Genomic DNA, 17,051 nt, shown 5'->3' on the forward strand with positions numbered 1-17,051 from the left:
CTTTTGGAAGTGACATCGAACAGCAAAAAGACGAAAAAGAGCGACGGTACTGTACCGATGGATGAGGAGGAGGAGAACTCTTCGTCCCACGAGGAGCAGCTATTGAAGAACAACAAGTTTGCTGGACTGCCTGACGAGGACCAGGTAGCGGAAGCAAAGGAGAATGAAGTGAAACAGCGAAAGGAGAAACTGCCTCCTTTTTATGTGCGACAATCAGCAGCAACGATCGACTTTCGAGCGGGGTTGGTTGAACTCATCAAGTCTGGGAAAGTCCTAGGCAACATTCGTCTGTGTCAGGACGGATTTAAGGTGCTGGTGCAATCCAGGCAGCACTATCAACTGGTCAAGGATTACTTGACCGAAAACGAGGCGGAGTACTTTACCCATGATGTCGCCATGGATAAGCCGTACAAAATCGTCGTCAGAGGTCTGTACGACATGCCAGTGGAGGAATTAGCTGCCGAGCTAAAAGTTTTGAAACTGGATGTGTTGGCCGTGCACAAAATGAGCCGACGCAACAAAGACATCAAGTACCGTGACCAGCTCTACCTGCTGCATTTGGCTAAGGGATCGACGACGCTTCCTGAGCTGAAGGCAATTCGAGCGGTTTTCAACATTATCGTGTCGTGGGAGCGATACCGACCAGTGCACCGTGACGTCACACAATGCTTCAACTGCCTGGGTTTCGGGCACGGAGGTAAGAACTGCCACCTGAAGCGTCGTTGCGCCAAATGTGGTACCGATGCGCACATCACATCCCAGTGCATCCAAGATTCGCTGGTGAAGTGCCTCAACTGCAACGGTGAGCACTCGTCAACCGACCGAAAGTGCCCCAAGAGAGCTGAGTTTGTGAAAATTCGGCAGCAAGCATCGACGAAGAATCAGCCTCAGCGTCGTAGAACTCCTCCAGCCCTGGTGGAGCAAAATTTTCCACCTCTTCAACCGCGACGCCAGGTCCCGAACTTGGCACCGTTGCCGTTGGATCCCAGGAAGAGAGCTGAGGTGAATCATCCACGGCCGGGTTCCAGCCAGGAGCCGAGACCGCCACCACCGGGCTTCAGCCAGGAGCCAAGACCAACCCAAGAACCAGCAGTTGAGGAAAACGGTAATGATCTTTACACCTCAACCGAACTCCTCAATATTTTCAAACAGATGTCCGCTGCACTGCGTGGATGCAAAACCAAGACCCAGCAGATTGAAGTGCTGACCTCGTTCGTCATCCAGTATGGATCGTAGGTCCCTCAAGCTGCTGAATTGGAACGCTTGCTCCATTAGGAGGAAGAATTTAGAGCTGGTGGATTTTCTTCGCGAGAAGGAGATCGACGTAGCTGCCATCACGGAAACTCATCTGAAGCCCGGTGAAAAAGTTTATCTGCAAAACTACAAGATCGCGACGCAGCTCGACAGGACCACCTCTGGAGGAGGAGGTGTGCTTGTCGCTGTTCATCGTGATCTCAAGCCACGCCGGCTGCCACACTTTAAGCTGGACATCATCGAGGCCGTTGGAGTGGAAATTCCCACTTCGGTTGGCCCAGTACTCTTCATTGCTGCATACTGTCCACGTCAGGTGAATGCCAGAGATGGTTCAGCAGCAAAACTGAAGAGCGATATCCAGAGGCTGACACGGCGGAGCGCAAAGTACATCATCGCTGGTGACCTCAACGCGAAGCATGAAGTTTGGGGCAACAGCAGGAGGAATCGGAACGGAGTGATTCTGCACAACGATCTGCAAAACGGATACTACAACGTTGTGAGTCCGGATCGTCCAACGAGGGTGGCTCGGTCTGGGAATCACTCAATCATCGACTTCTTCATTACCAATATGGCTGAGAACGTGGCTCATCCTGAGGTGTTTGAAGAGTTGAGTTCTGATCACTATCCGGTGGTTGTGGAGGTTGGAGCTTCCGTTACTCCGCAGCGGCAACCAACCCGGAAAGATTACCACAACGTTGACTGGCAGCAGTTTCAGCAAGTGGTCGACAGCAACATCGACTATGATCAACACCCGGAAACTTCTGCCGATATTGATCGTTCGCTGGAGGTGATCCAGCAGGCTATCAACCAAGCAGAGGCTGCCAACGTTCGAGAGGTTCCTGTTAATTTTAAGGTAACTGATATTGACGTAGATACTAAACACTTGATTAGACTTAGGAATGTTTATAGGAGACAATATCAACGGACTGGGGACTATGACAAAAAGATTTCAGTGAACAATTTGAACAAAATCATACAAGACCGACTTGACAATATCAGAAATCAAGAATTTTCAAAACATGTAAGCCAGCTTGGGAATTATTCAAAACCATTTTGGAAACTTTCAAAAGTTCTTAAAAGCAAACCAAAGCCTATTCCTCCTCTTATTGTTGAGGATTCTCCTTTGATTACATCCGAGGAAAAGGCAAATGCACTTGGGCTTCATTTTGTTAGTTCACATAATCTTGGCGCTTCCATGACCAGCCGTAAAGAAACATCAGTTGCCAATAGTATTTCAACAATCAATGACTCTACCTTTGAATTTCCAGCAGATTCCCATGTTTCTGGTGAGGAAGTCAAAGTTGCAGTTAAACAAATGAAAAATATGAAAGCTCCTGGCTTTGATAACATTTTTAATCTAGTGTTGAAAAAACAGAGTGATCAGTTCTTTCAACATCTAGCCAATATTTTCAATAAATGTTTGCAACTTGCTTACTTCCCCACCAATTGGAAGCTGGGCAAAGTCATACCAATTTTGAAGCCTCAAAAAGATCCAACATCGCCAACAAGTTATCGCCCCATTAGTCTTTTGAGTAGTCTGTCCAAACTCTTTGAGAAGGTCATCTATTCAAGGCTTTTGGATTTCACCAACGATAATAATATAATTTTGAACGAGCAGTTTGGCTTCCGAAAGGGACATAATACTGCTCATCAGCTTACGAGAGTAACCAAAATCATCAAGCAGAACAAGCTTGAGTCTAAATCAACTGCTATGGCTTTGTTGGATGTTGAGAAGGCTTTTGACAATGTTTGGCATGATGGTTTGATACATAAACTGTATTTATACGGTTTTCCAATGTATCTTATCAAAATTATCCAGCACTATCTTTCGGAGAGATCGTTCAAGGTTTTTCTGAATGGGATTGCTTCTGGATTATTCAACATTGATGCTGGGGTTCCCCAAGGAAGTATTCTTGGCCCACTTCTGTACAATATTTTTACATCTGATTTGCCTACTCTTCCTGGTAATGGTGTGTTGTCACTTTTTGCTGATGACACTGCTGTTATTTATAAGGGTAAAATAACCAGATATTTAGTTGGCCGTCTTCAGAAGGGTCTTGACGTTCTTTCCGAATACTTTGGCGACTGGAAAATTCGCATAAATGCAGCCAAAACTCAAACCATCATTTTTCCACTTTCCAAATCGGCCAGATTTGTCCCAAAGGATGATGTTTTGATTAAAATGAATGATGTTTCGATACCCTGGTCAAAGGAAGTTGTCTATTTAGGTCTCATACTTGACTCGAAACTTTTGTTTCGGCAGCATGTAGATAAAATATTGAACAAGTGCAGCATTCTCATCAGGTGTTTGTATCCTTTAATTAACAGAAAATCAAAGCTATCTTTGAAAAATAAGTTAGCAGTTTACAAACAAATAATTTACCCCGTTATTGAGTATGCAGTACCTGTTTGGGAGTGTTGCGCTAGAACTCATAAATTGAAGCTCCAGCGTGTCCAAAACAAGGTACTCAAAATGGTTTTGAATGTTCCTGGCTGGACAAGATCAAGTGAGGTTCATGAATTAGCAGAAGTAAAAATGTTGGATCAGAAGATTCAAGAAAAATGTTTGAAATTCAGGGAAAAATGTGCTATATCTGAATACCCCTTGATTCAAGGATTGGTTTAGTTTATGGTAAGATTAAGTTAGTTTTAGGTTAGGTTATGTTTTCTTAACATTTTTTTTTCCTCATTGTACCTAGTGTTACAAAAATGATAAATCATATACTTTTAAAGTTATAAAAATGAACAGTGTTTAAATCACGAAAAGCAAACTAAAGCTGAAGAGCCACAGCTGACCACTTATTATGTAAACCAAATGTAATTATTATAAGAAAGATTCAATAAAGTATATTTAATTCAAAAAAAAAAAAAAAAAAAATTCAGACAAGCTGATTAGTTCAATATGAACAGTAGATGGAAATAAATAAAATCAAATCAGGTTCTCCAATTATTATTTTTTGTATAATTTCAAAACATTGGTGCCAAAAAGTTAGGAAAATGTATAGTTCTGCTTGTATTTCGGGAATTCCCGGGAAATTTACAAATTTCCCGGGAAACGGGAAATATTTTTTTCCGGGAAATCCCGGGAATTCCCGGGAAATTTTTTCCCGGGACGGGAAATTGGACGCTCTACCATAACCCCATCGAAATTCATCGACTTTTCTAAAAAAACCCCCTTTAAAATCGAAAAAAAAATCTTCAAAAAAAGTTGTTTTAGAAAGATTTTGATAAAATTTGGACAAATTTGAATTGAAAAAAAATGGAGCGTCCAATTTTCCGGGAAACGGGAAATTTTCAGCGAATTTCCCGGAAAATTTTAAATTTATTGAAAATTTTCTGACCAAGGTTCTGATTAATACTTTGCATCAAAATTGTAAAGGACTGCATCTTTAATGGATAAATTTAGATCAACTAATATAGCTTGACTGCATTTAAAAATTCATACAACAACAAGAAATGTTTAATTTTTATAATTTTATAAGCTCAATTCGTACAATTAATCAAAAAATGTTGAGAAGTATTTTTTATTAAAGTGTTTGGAGAGTAAATCTAATGAATCCATACTCCACAATATTATTTTTTAACTTGCCTTTTTGATCACTTTGAGAGAGTATGTTTGACAAATTAATTTGAAATAAAAAAAATCAAAATTATTTTTTTCATAACATATAAATTTTCTAAAACAAGTTATACTGTTTTCAGTATTTGGACAAATTGGTTGAGCTGTCAAAAACCTATTTCAAAAATACCAATTCATTTTTCATCTTATTTAATCATGGTAAACAATAACGTAAACAATCTCAATTTAGCTTTTGCGGTAAAGGGTTTAAATATTCTTTATTCTTTATCCAATTATTCTTCAAAAAGTTTACCTGAATTTTAATAGTTTATTTCCATTAAGCAAGGTCTATTTCCAGTTGCTTCAGAAATCAACATTATCAGAAATAATGCTTGATATCAATTTGAATTACTGAATTTATAATTTTTTCAAGAAGAATTAAAAAAACTGGTTCCAAAAAAATTAGATAAAGTATACTTCCGCTTGATTTTCAGGAATTACCGGGGCTCTTGAAAAAATACATAAATAAATGCAAAAAGAGGCAATCAAGCATAAATATTTTTTAAATTTTGACCGCAATTGTTTACTATTTTATGAATCATGACACTACCAACATGGGTAAGAGAGGATTAACAGGTTATCATTTAGTGAATAAGGTGAAATAACACAATTAGAGTGTGCATTAGAGTGTGCACGTGATTTAAAAACATAATTTAAAATATATTGAAGTTTTGGAAATTAGCCTGCAATATAACAAATACTTAACAATAAATAAGTTCATATATTGTATTAAATTTTAGATAACACCGACTCCGGCTCCGACTCCAACTCCGACTCTACAGCCCTGGTATTTTTCATCTGAAAATAAAATATTAAATTTTGTTTGATCATATTTTTGATAATTTCCAAAAATCATCTCATTTCAAAAATGTATAACGGTATGAAAATGCAAAATTTCACAAAATCCTGTTGTCAGAACACAGTTTTTCGAATATTCAAATGTCCATGTTACGTAACTTAAACGAACAGACTTTTTTGATTTTTGCTTTTAAAAAATAGACCATTTTGGTAAAGTCCGTTTCCAGGTGGTTTGTGAATTGTCGATTTGCATCTTTTTAGAATTAATTTTAATTTTTGAATTTTGGATACAGTCAGTACCCACTTATCAGGATCCTCGATTATCCAATGTTCGGTTTTCCGAGGCCCTATTTATTAGCTGAAGTCTTTTAAAACTGATTTTTGAAGTTATGTCAAGCAAAACAGAGAATTGGATGGCCGTTCTAATAGAAATATGGTGTAATTCGACAATGTATTATTTATGAAAAACAAAATAAAAATAAAACATATTTTTTGTGTGTCAAATATTAGGTAACTGCTCCTATGCGAGTGTTATTACTTCATCATCATGATGTAAGTAAAGTTTTTGCACCGACCTTAGAATCGATTCCCTCATTAAAATGAAGAAAATCGAAGAGAAAATACTCCTCCGTTTAAATTAAGTATATCGCCAATATCCGCGGCTCATTGGGGAGGTACTTTGTAAACAAATAGTGCCCGTAAGTGGAAGGAAAACCTGCAAAATTGCAATAATAAACAAAAATTACAGAACCTCTGCGCGCGAAATTGTACCCCAGCGCACCAGTCACAATTACTTCACCGGCATGGATGATGGATGCTGCTGCAGCTGGTTTTAAAAATTTCTCGTTTAAACTTTCCTCCGCGCGGCATGCATCGTTGCCGGTCGTCCACCGAACATATACATATTCGATAATCATGGAAATTGATTAGCTCTCCTCCAACAATTGCCGATGCGACCTCCGTGTGTCTGCTGAAGGTACCTCGAAAGCCAAGGACCGCAGCATTTCGCCTTCGCCGACGAAGTACTTTCTCGACGCGAGTTGTCCATATTGGGGAGTGCCAAACGAATTCGTCTTTGTCGTGATGAGGCACCGGGTCTTCTTCCTGCGGCTACAGGCCACAGGGTCTACGGCTGGATGTCCGCTGATGACGTTCAACTTTTTGCCGCGACTCATCTTTCTCTCTCGGCGGAGCGGCGGCAACGTCAGAGTTATTGTTTGGAGTTTGACTTGGTCCAGCACTGGAGATTCGATGCACTCAAAACCGAAAAGTATCATACCTCGTTACAAAACGTGTAAGAGCAATCTACGTTTTGGGTGTTCCATCTTCCCTCGAGCCAAATCGAGTTCTGCTGTGTTGAGTCCGGGAAGTCACGTCCAACTTCAAGTGGACGGCGGTTCACAGTACAATGAATACGCCAGGAAGATCGCCGCAAACAACGTTGACGATCATGAACAGGATCTGTCCGCGGTGAACTTTGTCCAAAAAAGTACCAATCTTTTTCGGAATTTGACACCCATTCAGAGGGCGCTCGAAGCAAGAGATTGATGGAGCATCCAAGCCTCCCAAGCCACCGAAACCTTCCGCGTGAAGAGTTGACCTTTCGCGGGCCAGTATCGCTGATGCTGATCATGGCACCGATTTCGGGGCGGGTTGGGCCATCTTTCCTGAACAGGTCCTCTAATCTGTGCGGTGGTTTAGTTTTCTTCAGCTAAATGTCATCCACCAGGTGGACACTTGCCCAATAGGTGTGATCTTTTTGGTCGCGTAACCTTGGCGGGTGGCGTGGGACACTTTGTCCACCAGGTCTTAGAAAGTGCATCGGCGCGAAGACCTTTTGGATTGGTGTCACCAGAGCACGACGATCTTCTGCGAAGATCGGTATTGCACAAGTCGGAGCCGGTTTCCACAGCAGGACGCGATGTCCTTGCATCTTCTTGCAGATTTTTGAAGCAACTTTGAATGTTTAGGCGAATCAGCCGCCTACATCGTTCCAAGAAGTGCATAAAAGTGTCGATTTGGTTTGGCTCACGAAATGCGTATACTTTGCCCGCTATCGTGGGGTGTGGATCGTTCGATTGACTTCGACTTCGAGAAGAAATCGCTGTCACTAGGTGAACAAACCCCCGGTTGATGGAAACCTGTCCTGCTACTTTCGGTATAATTTGAAACAAGCTCTTCGAGCGTTACAGCTTTTTTTTTGTTTGTGCTTTTCTTCGCCACCTGAGGTGGACACGCATTTTTTTTTCAAAAGACTGTGATATTTCGATGAATGGTCCGCAGACTTGGCTGTGTTCGATTGTGAAATTCGAAGACCTGTGACAGCGGTTACAACGAAAAATAGAAAACAGCTGTAATATAAAAGCGATTAAATTATCATTCAGTAAATCAATATAATATCCTTAAACCGATAATTTTTTAACAAAGCTATATGCAATCTATTTTTATTTTTAGCATTGTCAAGGTATTTACAATTTTGCGGGTTTTGGCGTACAAGTGCCCTTACAAAGTGTTTAAAAAGTACACGTATGTGACAGTCGTTTGGTTCTACAATTTTATCAAGCTTTAAAATAAGAAATGCTTGATTTAAACAATGTTTTCTTATTATTTTTTTTAAAAAAAGTGATGATCTCTAAACTTTAAAAAACCTTCATTAAAAATAAATGATAACGAATGATTAAATAAAAATATTATGTGTAAATTTAAGGAAATAAAATTGGAATTGTCATCATGGTTTTTAGCAAAAGGGTAATTTGAGTATTTCAAAAAAGTGTATGCATAATTTAATTTATGACAGTTTTTAAACCCTTAATTTTAGAAACATGGCATTTTTTATTAATATTTTTTCAGCAGTTTTTATTTTATTTTATGCATTTTTTTTTTGAGAACACGCATTTTGATTACGGGTGGCAGATTACAACTTATGAAAGCATTTTAATTAATTTAAAAAAAAGTTATTGATAATAAAAAGTCTTCACCCCACTTATGAGCCGATTTAGTTAACGTAGGGATGAGATAGAATGTATGATAAGAATGTACGAGTCACAACTAAAGTCCAAAGGGTAATTCTTATGCAAAATTTGCTGAAATTTCCGAAAAAATACTTTTAAAATCACACGATTGAGTTTAAGGGGTTGATATTTCGTCTGTTGTGTGCTATCTTGTGACAACGTCCATTTAGTACAAGTCGAAAAAATTGATTTTTAAAGTTTGATGATAAATATTTTCAAAACTACGAATGATAGAGCCAAACTTTTTGAAGCAATCGGTTCGTATACTATCGTTTAACAAACGCTCCAAGTTTCAACTAATTTGATTACACCAGTTAAAAGATACAGTAAATTATGTAAACAAAAATCTGAAAAGCACGTGTTACAAGTGTGTTTCGAAAGTAAAATTGTACTACGTGTCACAAGTGTACATAGAATGCCCATACAAACTAAAATAGGCCTAAATCAATACTTTAGCCGACTAAATTAGTTTATTTTCAAAAACAAAAGATTGCATTGTCTTTAGAAAGTGTGTATCAACATAAATTTGTGAAAAACAAGAAAAATTTCCACATTTTCCAACAACATGTATGACGTGTCACAAGTCTGCACGATCATTTTGATGATAAATTGGTCTATGTCACAAGTGTGTATTGCAGAACAAAATTTCGTCAAAATCAATTTAGGCCTTTGCAATTTTTTTTTTGAAATTTATGTCCCACGACTCTGACCAAAAAAATAAAATAGTTGAAAAATTGAAATTACAGGTCGCGGTTTCAAAATTTGAGTAATTTTTTTCTTTAATTCCATTATACACCTGTCCAGTTGTTTTGCAATCATAAGTTTCCAACATTTCAAAGTATTGACGATTTTTTTGTTAGAAAAAAACTTCAAAAAATATAAAGACAAGAAATTTTATTCATTTTGAGTGATTTGCCCATACGATATTTGAAAATATATATTTTTTTCATTATGTTTTGCATTGATTTTTATTATCATCAATATTTATTTGTTTATTTTTAATTCGCAAAATAAAATTTTATATTCTTGAGAAATATTTTTTGCACAAAATTGTACAAGTGTTTTCTAACCTTGATAAAATATTATTTTTTTCAACTGAAAAAAAAAATTAAACTGTTTTTCATTACTAAAGCTTTTTAGACTTTTTAATAGGAAACAACACCGGTTAAGCTTAAAACTGAAAAAAGTGATGTGCTCTGAAAAAAAATAATGTTGGTCTTATCGGTGAAAATTTTCAGCAAATCTCCAATTTCAAAACTCTAGTATTTTGAAAAAGAGTATGCAAATTTCAATGCACGAAATTGATTATAAAAGGGGAAATCGAGCTGAAAATATTTCAAATGCCATATTATTAACTCGAGAATGTAACAATTTCAAAAGAAAGGTATATGTTTTAATGTTAAAATAATTACTATTTCAATGAAGCTTAAAATATGACCATAATTTTTTCACAATTTGGCTGATTGTAATTCACAGCCAAATTAACGTGAAAATAACATATAGTGGGACATTTTTTTTAGTCTGGAAGGTATGGCTAAAAATTCATTATACAACGGTCCAAACTTCAACTTGCATGTATTTTGAGAAACTCTTCTAGAACTCCTTTAAATTTCTGCCACTTGAGTGCATGAAAAAATAAATTTAGCATTAAGTAAAATTTTCAAAAACACTTCATTAGAAATATTCATTCAATTGACCTTGGCACCCCAATATATTTTTTTATATTTTAAACCAAATTATCAAGTTATTTGTAATTTTATTTTATAATTCGGCGCCCTTTCTGTTTCAAGCCAAATTAATGCTGATGCATGCCGAAAAACAATATTAGGTACTGATAAAAAATTCTAATCTATTATTCGATTCAACTTTTAATAATTTTTTACAACCAAATCAGAATTTTCAGATCAAAATTTGTATTTTTTTCTATTCCGAGAAAATCGGAACAAAATATAAAGAAATCCCGAGATTCGGGAAATCCTGGTTTTGGAAAAATCCCGGGAATTATACCCCGGGAATTCCCGGGACGAACACCCTAATTGCATAAAATTTTTGGTTGTACGCAAGAGTGACGAACCGCCCTAATTCTCCATGCAAACTTTGGAGAAAAACCATTTGGCCCTGTCATTTTATTTTTGAAAAATTCAAAGTCCACGTGTTCTTGGGTAGCCCAAAGTTCATGCTTCTCGTCCAGTTGTGTTGAGTTGAGTTGCGCAGTCATTTTTGTCAATTTTTGTAGGTCAGTATTTCAAAAATTGAGATGTTTATAATGAAAGTATACATTTAGTCTTTGAATATTTTGACAAAGAACTTTGTCCTAAGGGCTCTATTCTGGTGAGGTGTCAATCCAGAAAAACGAAAAATGTCGCGCGTTACGAAAATGTTGCATGCTTGGTACTGCGGAAGGGGTCAGCAACGAATGAAGTGTGGCAACAATGGTGCAACATTCTCGCGTGACAGTTCCAAGCAAGCAGGAGACGAGGCAAAAATTGCACCATGTTGCCACATTTCATGCGGACTATATAAGCTAACAGATAGCCTCTGAACAGTTAGTTTTGACCGAAAATCCGTCAGAGACGGATCGACGGTGGTAATTTTATTGCTCACACACACATACACACATTGAAAGACACAGGTTGTGCACCACCTTGGGAGGAATTCGGTTCTAAAGAACATTGTAAGAACGGTCACTCGGAAACCAGAATGATTCAAGGCAATGGGGTTGGGACCAAACTGGTAGGATATTGGCCACACCCGGAGTGGCCATGGCCCTGAGGGAAGGTTCTACCGGGGGGACATTTATCGAACCATACGACTTTGGGCAATATGGGTATCAAAATTCATGGTTTTTGATACTGGTGATGAAAATGGCCATTTTGACAGGATTGGCCACACCCGGAGTGGCCATGGCCCTGAGGGAAGGTTCTACCGGGGGGACATTTATCGAACCATACGTTTTGGGACAATATGGGTGTTAAAATTCATGGTTTTTGATACTGGTGATGAAAATGGCTATTTTGACAGGATTGGCCACACCCGGAGTGGCCATGGCCCTGAAGGAAGGTTCTACCGGGGGAACGTTTATCGAACCATACGACTTGGGGCAATATGGGTATCAAAATTCATGGTTTTTGATACTGGTGATGAAAATGGCCATTTTGACAGGATTGGTCACACCCGGAATGGCCATGGCCCTGAGGGAAGGTTCTACCGGGGGGACGTTTATCGAACCATACGACTTTGGGCAATATGGGTATCAAAATTCATGGTTTTTGATACTGGTGATGAAAATGGCCATTTTGACAGGATTGGCCACACCCGGAGTGGCCATGGCCCTGAGGGAAGAATCTACCGGGGGGACATTTATCGAACCATACGACTTGGGGCAATATGGGTATCAAAATTCATGGTTTTTGATACTGGTGATGAAAATGGCCATTTTGACAGGATTGGCCACACCCGGAGTGGCCATGGCCCTGAGGGAAGGTTCTACCGGGGGGACATTTATCGAACCATACGACTTAAGTCAATATGGGTATCAAAATTCATGGTTTTTGATACTGGTGATGAAAATGGCCATTTTGACAGGATTGGCCACACCCGGAGTGGCCATGGCCCTGAGGGAAGGTTCTACCGGGGGGACATTTATCGAACCATACGACTTGGGGCAATATGGGTATCAAAATTCATGGTTTTTGATACTGGTGACGAAAATGGTTATTTTGACAGGATTGGCCACACCCGGAGTGGCCATGGCCTGAGGGAAGGTTCTACCGGGGGGACATTTGAATCATACGACTTGGGGCAATATGGGTATCAAAATTCATGGTTTTTGATACTGGTGATGAAAATGGCCATTTTGACAGGATTGGCCACACTCGGAATGGCCATGGCCCTGAGGGAAGGTTCTACCGGGGGGGACATTTATCGAACTATACGACTTGGGGCAATATGGGTATCAAAATTCATGGTTTTTGGTACCGTCCCAAGTCGTATGGTTCGATAAATGTCCCCGGTAGAACCTTCCCCAGGGCCATGGCCACTTCGGTTGAGGCCAAGCCTGCCAAAATGTCCATTTTCATTACCAGTATCAAAAACCATGAATTTTGATACCCATATTGCTCCAATTTATATGGTTCGATAAATATCCCCCCGGTAAAACCTTCCCTCAGGGCATTTGAATCAATTGATTACTCCTTTATTTGACCTCCTAGCCAAATGGTGTCTTCGGAAGAGTTGTTGAACTTGATAAGGGCTATCTTTTAAAGTTATTGACATACAGGGTGACGACCTTCCAGGGTGTCAACCAAAAACTAACTCTGTTGGATGACGTTGTAGGGCTTTGGTGTATTGCGCAAAGTTGTAGAGGAGAAAATTTCATGAAAGTTTGTCAAAGGCGCCAAATTTGTAGCTCTTAATCTACTACGTCATTTTTGCAAAAATGGTAAAAAAGCACTTTTTTTGTGATAACTTCAAATGTTAGCATTTTAGCGGCCTACTATGTTCTGAAGAGTTGTTTATGACATAAAATTACACATCTTTGCCCAAGACAGCAAAATGTTGTGAGCCTTTATTGAGGAGTTATAACCATTTGTAAGTGATTTTGAGCATATTTTTAAGTTGCAATGTTTTCGAAATGGCGAATTTTGGCGCAAAACCGAACAATGCACATGAAAGTACACACTTTCAACTACATTTTCTGAAAATATCTCCGTGTCGATCGGTGTCGATTTAGAGATACAGTGGACTCTCTCGTTGTCGATCTTCTCGATATCAATATTACTCCAGCTGTCAATAAATTTTTCAGTCCCTTCAAATAGATTGCTTTGATTTTTTGTTCTATAATTTCATAACTCCTGCTCTCGACGGTCCCTTCAATATCGACAGCGAGAGAGTCCACTGTATCTAAATTTGAATTTGACGGTTTTTAATCAATTTGTTTATAATTTTTAAGCGGAATTTTATTTAAACGTAGTAATAATCGGTAAATTGAAAGGGTAAATTGATCGATTTTAATATTGCTTATTACGTTTCTCACGTTTCACGTTTCTCCTCCGCTGTGAGTGACAGGAGATTGTTGCCGCCTTATTACCGCAGTGTAAAAATCAGCAAGTTGAACTGAAATTCTGGTTGATTTGGCTGTCAACTTGGTTTGTTTTCAATATTTTCCAAAAAGTCAGCTCAAAACTCCAGGCAACCTTTGACAACAGCCAAAAATTTGTTCTGCGGTTGTCTTGCGGCTGTCATGCGACCATTATCTTACGGTCGTATCACCGCACGTGAACTCTAATTATTGACGTCCGCAGTAAAACATTGTTCATGCTTAAAATTATGATACACATTTTAAAATTATGAATAAATACATGTTTTTCCCAAAAATAATGTAAGTGAAAATTTTAAATAATTGTTCTTATTTAAAATTAAGTATTTCCTTTTATATGTGGTCACTCTGGAAAGGTTGTCGTATTTTTTCATAGACAATGTAATTTCCATAAAAACCCTTCAATTTACCGATTTTCACCATGTATTCATTATGATTTCGAATAACATTTATAAATAAATTGATTAAAAATCGGCAAATTCAAATTGAGATATCTAAAAATATATACACGGAGATATTTTCAGGAAATGTAGTTGAAAGTGTGTACTTTCAGGTGCATTGTTCGGTTTTGCGCCAAAATGCGCCATTTTGAATACATTGCAACTTGAAAATAGGCTCAAAATCACTTAAAAATGGTTATAACTCCTCAATTAAGGCTCAAAACATTTTGCTGTTTTCGGCAAAGATATGTAATTTTATGTCATAAACATCTCTTCAGAACATAGTAGGCCGCTAAAACGCTAACATTTCAAGTTATCACAAAAAAGTGCTTTTTGGACCATTTTTGCAAAACTGGCGTATATCTCGAGTAGATTAAGAGCTACAAATTTGGCACCTTCGGCCAACCTTCATGAATTTTTCTCCTCTACAACTTTGCCCTACAACGTCATCCAACAAAGTTAATTATGGTAGACACCCTGGAAGGTCGTCACCCTGTATGTCAATAACTTCAAAACATAGCCCTTATCAAGTACAACAACTCTTCCGAAGACACCATTTTGCTAGGACGTCAAATAAAAGAGTTATCAATTTATTCCTCTTAATTTTGCCATTCCGAACACTGTGCAATGGCCACTCCGGGTGTGGCCAATCCTGTCAAAATGGCCATTTTCATTACCAGTATCAAAAACCATGAATTTTGATACCCATATTGCCCCAAGTCGTATGGTTCGATAAATGCCCCCCCGGTAGAACCTTCCCTCAGGGCCATGGCCACTCCGGGTGTGGCCAATCCTGTCAAAATGGCCATTTTCATCACCAGTATCAAAAACCATGAATTTTGATACCCATATTGCCCCAAGTCGTATGATTCGATAAATGTCCCCCCGGTAGAACCTTCCCTCAGGGCCATGGCCACTCCGGGTGTGGCCAATCCTGTCAAAATGGCCATTTTCATCACCAGTATCAAAAACCATGAATGTTGATACCTATATTGCCCCAAGTCGTATGGTTCGATAAATGTCCCCCCGGTAGAACCTTCCCTCAGGGCCATGGCCACTCCGGGTGTGGCCAATATCCTACCAGTTTGGTCCCAACCCCATTGCCTTGAATCATTCTGGTTTCCGAGTGACCGTTCTTACAATGTTCTTTAGAACCGAATTCCTCCCAAGGTGGTGCACAACCTGTGTCTTTCAATGTGTGTATGTGTGTGTGAGCAATAAAATTACCACCGTCAATCCGTCTCTGACGGATTTTCGGTCAAAACTAACTGTTCAGAGGCTATCTGTTAGCTTATATAGTCCGCATGAAATGTGGCAACATGGTGCAATTTTTGCCTCGTCTCCTGCTTGCTTGGAACTGTCACGCGAGAATGTTGCACCATTGTTGCCACATTTCATGCGGACTATATAAGCTAACAGATAGCCTCTGAATAGTTAGTTTTGACCGAAAATCCGTCAGAGACGGATCGACGGTGGTAATTTTATTGCTCACACACACATACACACATTGAAAGACACAGGTTGTGCACCAACTTGGGAGGAATTCTGTTCTAAAAACATTGTAAGAACGGTCACTCGGAAACCAGAATGATTCAAGGCAATGGGGTTGGGACCAAACTGGTAGGATATTGGCCACACCCGGAGTGGCCATGGCCCTGAGGGAAGGTTTTACCGGGGGGACATTTATCGAACCATACGACTTGGGGCAATATGGGTATCAAAATTCATGGTTTTTGATACTGGTGATGAAAATGGCCATTTTGATAGGATTGGCCACACCCGGAGTGGCCATGGCCCTGAGGGAAGGTTTTACCGGGGGGACATTTATCGAACCATACGACTTGGGGCAATATGGGTATCAAAATTCATGGTTTTTGATACTGGTGATGAAAATGGCCATTTTGACAGGATTGGCCACACCCGGAGTGACCATGGCCCTGAGGGAAGGTTCAACCGGGGGGACATTTATCGAACCATACGACTTTGGGCAATATGGGTATCAAAATTCATGGTTTTTGATACTGGTGATGAAAATGGCCATTTTGACAGGATTGGCCACACCCGGAGTGGCCTGGCCCTGAGGGAAGGTTCTACCGGGGGACATTTATTGAACCATACGACTTGGGGCAATATGGGTATCAAAATTCATGGTTTTTGATACTGGTGATGAAAATGGCCATTTTGACAGGATTGGCCACACCCGGAGTGGCCTGGCCCTGAGGGAAGGTTCTACCGGGGGACATTTATCGAACCATACGACTTTGGGCAATATGGGTATCAAAATTCATGGTTTTTGATACTGGTGATGAAAATGGCCATTTTGACAGGATTGGCCACACCCGGAGTGGCCATGGCCCTGAGGGAAGGTTCTACCAGGGGACATTTATCGAACCATACGACTTTGGGCAATATGGGTATCAAAATTCATGGTTTTTGATACTGGTGATGAAAATGGCCATTTTGATAGGATTGGCCACACCCGGAGTGGCCATGGCCCTGAGGGAAGGTTTTACCGGGGGGACATTTATCGAACCATACGACTTGGGGCAATATGGGTATCAAAATTCATGGTTTTTGATACTGGTGATGAAAATGGCCATTTTGACAGGATTGGCCACACCCGGAGTGGCCATGGCCCTGAGGGAAGGTTTTAACGGGGGGACATTTATCGAACCATACGACTTGGGGCAATATGGGTATCAAAATTCATGGTTTTCGATACTGGTGATGAAAATGGCCATTTTGACAGGATTGGCCACACCCGGAGTGGCCATGGCCCTGAGGGAAGGTTCTACCGGGGGGACATTTATCGAACCATACGACTTTGGGCA

The sequence above is a fragment of the Culex pipiens genome, chromosome 3 (assembly GCF_016801865.2).
Source record: "Culex pipiens pallens isolate TS chromosome 3, TS_CPP_V2, whole genome shotgun sequence".
Taxonomy (NCBI): Eukaryota; Metazoa; Arthropoda; class Insecta; order Diptera; family Culicidae; genus Culex; species Culex pipiens.